The sequence below is a fragment of the Calliopsis andreniformis genome, unplaced genomic scaffold, assembly GCF_051401765.1.
Source record: "Calliopsis andreniformis isolate RMS-2024a unplaced genomic scaffold, iyCalAndr_principal scaffold0033, whole genome shotgun sequence".
NCBI classification, from domain to species: Eukaryota; Metazoa; Arthropoda; class Insecta; order Hymenoptera; family Andrenidae; genus Calliopsis; species Calliopsis andreniformis.
In genome coordinates this window covers 1724020-1733147 of record NW_027480442.1, presented here as the reverse complement: position 1 = coordinate 1733147, position 9128 = coordinate 1724020, and positions in this window count along the sequence as shown.

Genomic DNA, 9128 nt, shown 5'->3' with positions numbered 1-9128 from the left:
GCGCCAGAAGCATAAAATACGATATAAATACAACAGCTTTTCCATCGTATAAAACGAATAATGGTAACCAGTGTGAATGTTATGGTCATTTGTACGTTCCGCGCAACCTAGGCTTCACTCTAGGGCGTTGCTCCACCAGATCGAATAGGTAGGGCCTTAGAATTCAGCGCCAGAAGCATAAAATACAAAATCAACAGAACAGTTTTTCCATGTATAAAACGAATAATTGCTACCAGTGAGAAAGTTATGGTCATTTCCACGTTCCGGGCAACCTAGACTTCAGTCCAGGGCGTTGTTCCACCAGATGGAATAGTTAGGGTCTAAGAAGTCAGCGCCAGAAGCATAAAATACGATATAAATACAACAGCTTTTCCATCGTATAGCATGAATAATTGCTGCCAGTGTGAAAGTTATGGTCATTTCTACGTTCCGGGCAACCGAGGCTCCACTCTAGGGTGTTCCTCCAACAGATCGAACAGTTAGGGCCTTAGAAGTCAACGCCCGAAGCATAACATACAAAATAAATAGAACAGCTTTTCCATGTATAAAACGAAAAATTGTTTCCAGTGTGAAAGTTATGGTCATTTCTACGTCCCGGGCAACCTAGGCTTCACCCTAGGCCGTTGTTCCACCAGATCGAATAGTTAGGGCCTAAGAAGTGAACGCCAGAAGCATAAAATACGATATAAATACAACAGTTTTTCCATCATATAAAACGAATGATAGCAACCAGTGTGAAAGCTATGGTCATTTCTACATTTCGAGCAAGCTAGGCTTCACTCTATGGCGTTCTTCCACCACATCGAATAGCAACGGCCTCAGAAGTCAACGCCTGAAGCATAAAATACGATATAAATACAACAGCTTTTCCATCGTATAAAACAAATAATTGCAACCAGTGTGAAAGTTATGGTCATTTCTACGTTCCGGGAAACCTAGGCTTCACTGTATGGCGTTCTTCCACCACATCGAATAGCTACGGCCTCAGAAGTCAGCGCCTGAAGTATAAAATACAATAAAAATACAACAGTCTTTCCATCCTATAACAGGAATAATTGCAAACCGTGTGAAAGTGATGGTCATTTCTACGTTCCAGGCAACCTAGGCTTCACTCTAGGGCGTTGCTCCACCAGATCAAACAGTTGGGGCCTTAGAAGTCAACGCCCGAAGCATTAAATACAAAATAAATAGAACAGTTTTTCCATTGTATAAAACGAATAATTGCTACCAGTGTAAAAGTTATGGTCATTTCTACGTTCTGGGCAACCTAGGTTTCACCCTAGGCCGTTGTTCCACCAGATCGAATAGTTAGGGCCTAAGAAGTGAACGCCAGAAGCATAAAATACAATATAAATACAACAGTCTTTCCATCATATAAAACGAATGATAGCAACCAGTGTGAATGTTATGGTCATTTCTACATTTCGAGCAACCTAGGCTTCACTCTAGGGCGTTGCTCCACCTGATCGAATAGTTAGGGCCTTAGAAGTCAACGCCCGAAGCATTACATACAAAATAAATAGAACAGTTTTTCCATTGTATCAAACGAATAATTGCTACCAGTGTGAAAGTTATGGTCATTACTACGTTCCGCGAAACCTGGGCTTTACTCTAGGGTGTTGTTCTACCAGATCGAATAGTTAGGGCCTAAGAAGTGAACGCCAGAAGCATAAAATACAATATAAATACAACAGTCTTTCCATCATATAAAACGAATGATAGCAACCAGTGTGAAAGTTATGGTTATTTCTACGTACCGGGCAACCTAGGCTTCACTCTACGGCGATGCTCCACCAGATCAAACAGTTAGGGCCTTAGAAGTCAACGCCCGACACATAAAATACAAAATAAATAGAACGGTTTTTCCATTGTATAAAACGAATAATTGCTGCCAGTGTAAAAGTTATGGTCATTTCTACGTTCCGGGCAACCTAGGCTTCACCCTAGGGCGTTGTACCACCAGATAGAATAGTTAGGGCCTTAGAAGACAGCGCCCGAAGGATAAAATACAAAATAAATAGAACAGTTTTTCCATTGTATAAAACGAATAATTCCTACCAGTGTAAAAGTTATGGTCATTTCTACGTTCCGGGCAACCTAGGCTTCACCCTAGGCCGTTGTTCCACCAGATCGAATAGTTAGGGCCTAAGAAGTGAACGCCAGAAGCATAAAATACAATATAAATACAACAGTTTTTCCATCATATAAAACGAATGATAGCAACCAGTGTGAAAGTTATGGTCATTTCTACGTTCCGGGCAACCTAGGCTGCACTCTAGGGTGTTGCTCCACTAGATCGAATAGCTAGGGCCTTAGAAGTCAACGCCCGAAGCATAAAATACAAAATAAATAAAACAGTTTTTCCATCGTATAAAACGAAAAATTGCAAACAGTGTGAAAGATCTGGACATTTCTACGATTCGGGCTACCTAGGCTTCACTCTATGGCGTTCTTCCACCACATCGAATAGCAACGGCCTCAGAAGTCAACGCCAGAAGTTTAAATACAATATAAATATAACAGTTTTTCCATCGTATAAAACGAACAATAGCAACCAGTTTGAAAGGTATGGTCATTTCTACGTTCCGGGCAACCTAGGCTTCACTCTACAGCGACGCTCCACCAGATCAAACAGTTAGGGCCTTAGAAGTCAACGCCCGAAGCATAAAATACAAAATAAATAGAACGGTTTTTCCATTGTATAAAACGAATAATTGCTGCCAGTGTAAAAGCTATGGTCATTTCTACGTTCCGGGCAACCTAGGCTTCACCCTAGGGCGTTGTTCCACCAGATGGAATAGTTAGGGCCTAGGAAGTCAACGCCAGAAGCATAAAATACGATATAAATTCAACAGCTTTTCCATCGTATAAAACAAATAATTGCAACCAGTGTGAAGGTTATGGTCATTTCTACGTTCCGGGCAACATAGGCTTCACTGTATGGCGTTCTTCCACCACATGGGATAGCTACGGCCTCAGAAGTCAACGCCTGAAGTATAAAATACGATATAAATATAACAGTTTTTCCATCGTATAAAACGAATGATAGCAACCAGTGTGAAAGTTATAGTCATTTCTATGTTCCGGGCAACCTAGGCGTCACTCTAGGGCGTTGCTCCACCGCATCTAATAGCTACGGCCTTAGAAGTCAACGCCAGAGGCATAAAGTACAATATAAATACAACAGCTTTTCCATCGTACAAAATGAATAATACCAAACAGTGTGAAAGTAATTGTCATTTGTACGTTCCGGGCAACCTAGGCATATCTCTAGGTCGTTGCTCCACCAGATCGAATAGTTAGGGCCTTAGAAGTCAACGCCCGAAGCATAAAATTCAAAATAAATAAAACAGTTTTTCCATCGTATAAAACGAAAAATTGCAAGTAGTGTGAAAGATATGGACATTTCTACGATCCGGGCAACCTAGGCATCACTCTAGGGCGTTGCTCTACCAGATCGAATAGTTAGGGCCTTAGAAGTCAACGCCTGAAGCATAAAATACGATATAAATACAACAGCTTTTCCATCGTATAAAACAAATAATTGCAACCAGTGTGAAAGTTATGGTCATTTCTACGTTCCGGGAAACCTGGGCTTCACTGTATGGCGTTCTTCCACCACATCGAATAGCTACGGCCTCAGAAGTCAGCGCCTGAAGTATAAAATACAATAAAAATACAACAGTCTTTCCATCCTATAACAGGAATAATTGCAAACCGTGTGAAAGTGATGGTCATTTCTACGTTCCAGGCAACCTAGGCTTCACTCTAGGGCGTTGCTCCACCAGATCAAACAGTTGGGGCCTTGGAAGTCAACGCCCGAAGCATTAAATACAAAATAAATAGAACAGTTTTTCCATTGTATAAAACGAATAATTGCTACCAGTGTAAAAGTTATGGTCATTTCTACGTTCTGGGCAACCTAGGTTTCACCCTAGGCCGTTGTTCCACCAGATCGAATAGTTAGGGCCTAAGAAGTGAACGCCAGAAGCATAAAATACAATATAAATACAACAGTCTTTCCATCATATAAAACGAATGATAGCAACCAGTGTGAATGTTATGGTCATTTCTACATTTCGAGCAACCTAGGCTTCACTCTAGGGCGTTGCTCCACCTGATCGAATAGTTAGGGCCTTAGATGTCAACGCCCGAAGCATTACATACAAAATAAATAGAACAGTTTTTCCATTGTATCAAACGAATAATTGCTACCAGTGTGAAAGTTATGGTCATTACTACGTTCCGCGAAACCTGGGCTTTACTCTAGGGTGTTGTTCCACCAGATCGAATAGTTAGGGAATAAGAAGTGAACGCCAGAAGCATAAAATACAATATAAATACAACAGTCTTTCCATCATATAAAACGAATGATAGCAACCAGTGTGAAAGTTATGGTTATTTCTACGTACCGGGCAACCTAGGCTTCACTCTACGGCGATGCTCCACCAGATCAAACAGTTAGGGCCTTAGAAGTCAACGCCCGACACATAAAATACAAAATAAATAGAACGGTTTTTCCATTGTATAAAACGAATAATTGCTGCCAGTGTAAAAGTTATGGTCATTTCTACGTTCCGGGCAACCTAGGCTTCACCCTAGGGCGTTGTACCACCAGATAGAATAGTTAGGGCCTTAGAAGACAGCGCCCGAAGCATAAAATACAAAATAAATAGAACAGTTTTTCCATTGTATAAAACGAATAATTCCTACCAGTGTAAAAGTTATGGTCATTTCTACGTTCCGGGCAACCTAGGCTTCACCCTAGGCCGTTGTTCCACCAGATCGAATAGCAACGGCCTCAGAAGTCAACGCCAGAAGTTTAAATACAATATAAATATAACAGTTTTTCCATCGTATAAAACGAACAATAGCAACCAGTGTGAAAGGTATGGTCATTTCTACGTTCCGGGCAACCTAGGCTTCACTCTACAGCGATGCTCCACCAGATCAAACAGTTAGGGCCTTAGAAGTCAACGCCCGAAGCATAAAATACAAAATAAATAAAACAGTTTTTCCATCGTATAAAACGAAAAATTGCAAACAGTGTGAAAGATCTGGACATTTCTACCATTCGGGCTACCTAGGCTTCACTCTATGGCGTTCTTCCACCACATCGAATAGCAACGGCCTTAGAAGTCAACGCCAGAAGTTTAAATACAATATAAATATAACAGTTTTTCCATCGTATAAAACGAACAATAGCAACCAGTGTGAAAGGTATGGTCATTTCTACGTTCCGGGCAACCTAGGCTTCACTCTACAGCGATGCTCCACCAGATCAAACAGTTAGGGCCTTAGAAGTCAACGCCCGAAGCATAAAATACAAAATAAATAGAACGGTTTTTCCATTGTATAAAACGAATTATTGCTGCCAGTGTAAAAGTTATGGTCATTTCTACGTTCTGGGCAACCTAGGTTTCACCCTAGGCCGTTGTTCCACCAGATCGAATAGTTAGGGCCTAAGAAGTGAACGCCAGAAGCATAAAATACAATATAAATACAACAGTCTTTCCATCATATAAAACGAATGATAGCAACCAGTGTTAATGTTATGGTCATTTCTACATTTCGAGCAACCTAGGCTTCACTCTAGGGCGTTGCTCCACCTGATCGAATAGTTAGGGCCTTAGAAGTCAACGCCCGAAGCATTACATACAAAATAAATAGAACAGTTTTTCCATTGTATCAAACGAATAATTGCTACCAGTGTGAAAGTTATGGTCATTACTACGTTCCGCGAAACCTGGGCTTTACTCTAGGGTGTTGTTCCACCAGATCGAATAGTTAGGGCCTAAGAAGTGAACGCCAGAAGCATAAAATACAATATAAATACAACAGTCTTTCCATCATATAAAACGAATGATAGCAACCAGTGTGAAAGTTATGGTTATTTCTACGTACCGGGCAACCTAGGCTTCACTCTACGGCGATGCTCCACCAGATCAAACAGTTAGGGCCTTAGAAGTCAACGCCCGACACATAAAATACAAAATAAATAGAACGGTTTTTCCATTGTATAAAACGAATAATTACTGCCAGTGTAAAAGTTATGGTCATTTCTACGTTCCGGGCAACCTAGGCTTCACCCTAGGGCGTTGTACCACCAGATAGAATAGTTAGGGCCTTAGAAGACAGCGCCCGAAGCATAAAATACAAAATAAATAGAACAGTTTTTCCATTGTATAAAACGAATAATTCCTACCAGTGTAAAAGTTATGGTCATTTCTACGTTCCGGGCAACCTAGGCTTCACCCTAGGCCGTTGTTCCACCAGATCGAATAGCAACGGCCTCAGAAGTCAACGCCAGAAGTTTAAATACAATATAAATATAACAGTTTTTCCATCGTATAAAACGAACAATAGCAACCAGTGTGAAAGGTATGGTCATTTCTACGTTCCGGGCAACCTAGGCTTCACTCTACAGCGATGCTCCACCAGATCAAACAGTTAGGGCCTTAGAAGTCAACGCCCGAAGCATAAAATACAAAATAAATAAAACAGTTTTTCCATCGTATAAAACGAAAAATTGCAAACAGTGTGAAAGATCTGGACATTTCTACCATTCGGGCTACCTAGGCTTCACTCTATGGCGTTCTTCCACCACATCGAATAGCAACGGCCTTAGAAGTCAACGCCAGAAGTTTAAATACAATATAAATATAACAGTTTTTCCATCGTATAAAACGAACAATAGCAACCAGTGTGAAAGGTATGGTCATTTCTACGTTCCGGGCAACCTAGGCTTCACTCTACAGCGATGCTCCACCAGATCAAACAGTTAGGGCCTTAGAAGTCAACGCCCGAAGCATAAAATACAAAATAAATAGAACGGTTTTTCCATTGTATAAAACGAATTATTGCTGCCAGTGTAAAAGCTATGGTCATTTCTACGTTCCGGGCAACCTAGGCTTCACCCTAGGGCGTTGTTCCACCAGATGGAATAGTTAGGGCCTAGGAAGTCAACGCCAGAAGCATAAAATACGATATAAATACAACAGCTTTTCCATCGTATAAAACAAATAATTGCAACCAGTGTGAAGGTTATGGTCATTTCTACGTTCCGGGCAACATAGGCTTCACTGTATGGCGTTCTTCCACCACATGGGATAGCTACGGCCTCAGAAGTCAACGCCTGAAGTATAAAATACAATATAAATATAACAGTTTTTCCATCGTATAAAACGAATGATAGCAACCAGTGTCAAAGTTATAGTCATTTCTATGTTCCGGGCAACCTAGGCGTCACTCTAGGGCGTTGCTCCACCGCATCTAATAGCTACGGCCTTAGAAGTCAACGCCAGAGGCATAAAGTACAATATAAATACAACAGCTTTTCCATCGTACAAAATGAATAATACCAAACAGTGTGAAAGTAATTGTCATTTGTACGTTCCGGGCAACCTAGGCATATCTCTAGGTCGTTGCTCCACCAGATCGAATAGTTAGGGCCTTAGAAGTCAACGCCCGAAGCATAAAATTCAAAATAAATAAAACAGTTTTTCCATCGTATATAACGAAAAATTGCAAGTAGTGTGAAAGATATGGACATTTCTACGATCCGGGCAACCTAGGCATCACTCTAGGGCGTTGCTCTACCAGATCGAATAGTTAGGGCCTTAGAAGTCAACGCCCGAAGCATAAAATATAAAATAAATAAAACAGTTTTTCCATCGTATAAAACGAAAAATTGCAAACATTGTGAAAGATATGAACATTTCGACGATCCGGGCTACCTAGGCTTCACTCTATGGCGTTCTGCCACCACATCGAATAGCAACGGCCTCAGAAGTCAACGCCAGAAGCATAAAACACGATATAAATACAACAGCTTTTCCGTCGTATAAAACAAATAATTGCAACCAGTGTGAAAGTTATGGTCATTTCTACGTTCCGGGCAACCTAGGCTTCACTGTATGGCGTTCTTCCACCACATCGAATAGCTACGGCCTCAGAAGTCAGCGCCTGAAGTATAAAATACAATAAAAATACAACAGTCTTTCCATCCTATAACAGGAATAATTGCAACCCGTGTGAAAGTGATGGTCATTTCTACGTTCCAGGCAACCTAGGCTTCACTCTAGGGCGTTGCTCCACCAGATCAAACAGTTGGGTCCTTAGAAGTCAACACCCGAAGCATTAAATACAAAATAAATAGAACAGTTTTTCCATTGTATAAAACGAATAATTGCTACCAGTGTAAAAGTTATGGTCATTTCTACGTTCTGGGCAACCTAGGTTTCACCCTAGGCCGTTGTTCCACCAGATCGAATAGTTAGGGCCTAAGAAGTGGACGCCAGAAGCATAAAATACAATATAAATACAACAGTCTTTCCATCATATAAAACGAATGATAGCAACCAGTGTGAATGTTATGGTCATTTCTACATTTCGAGCAACCTAGGCTTCACTCTAGGGCGTTGCTCCACCTGATCGAATAGTTAGGGCCTTAGAAGTCAACGCCCGAAGCATTACATACCAAATAAATAGAACAGTTTTTCCATTGTATCAAACGAATAATTGCTACCAGTGTGAAAGTTATGGTCATTACTACGTTCCGGGCAACCTAGGCTTCACCCTAGGCCGTTGTTCCACCAGATCGAATAGTTAGGGCCTAAGAAGTGAACGCCAGAAGCATAAAATACAATATAAATACAACAGTCTTTCCATCATATAAAACGAATGATAGCAACCAGTGTGAAAGTTATGGTCATTTCTACGTTCCGGGCAACCTAGGCTGCACTCTAGGGCGTTGCTCCACTAGATCGAATAGCTAGGGCCTTAGAAGTCAACGCCCGAAGCATAAAATACAAAATAAATAAAACAGTTTTTCCATCGTATAAAATGAAAAATTGCAAACAGTGTGAAAGATCTGGACATTTCTACGATTCGGGCTACCTAGGCTTCACTCTATGGCGTTCTTCCACCACATCGAATAGCAACGGCCTCAGAAGTCAACGCCAGAAGTTTAAATACAATATAAATATAACAGTTTTTCCATCGTATAAAACGAACAATAGCAACCAGTGTGAAAGGTATGGTCATTTCTACGTTCCGGGCAACCTAGGCTTCACTCTACAGCGATGCTCCACCAGATCAAACAGTTAGGGCCTTAGAAGTCAACGCCC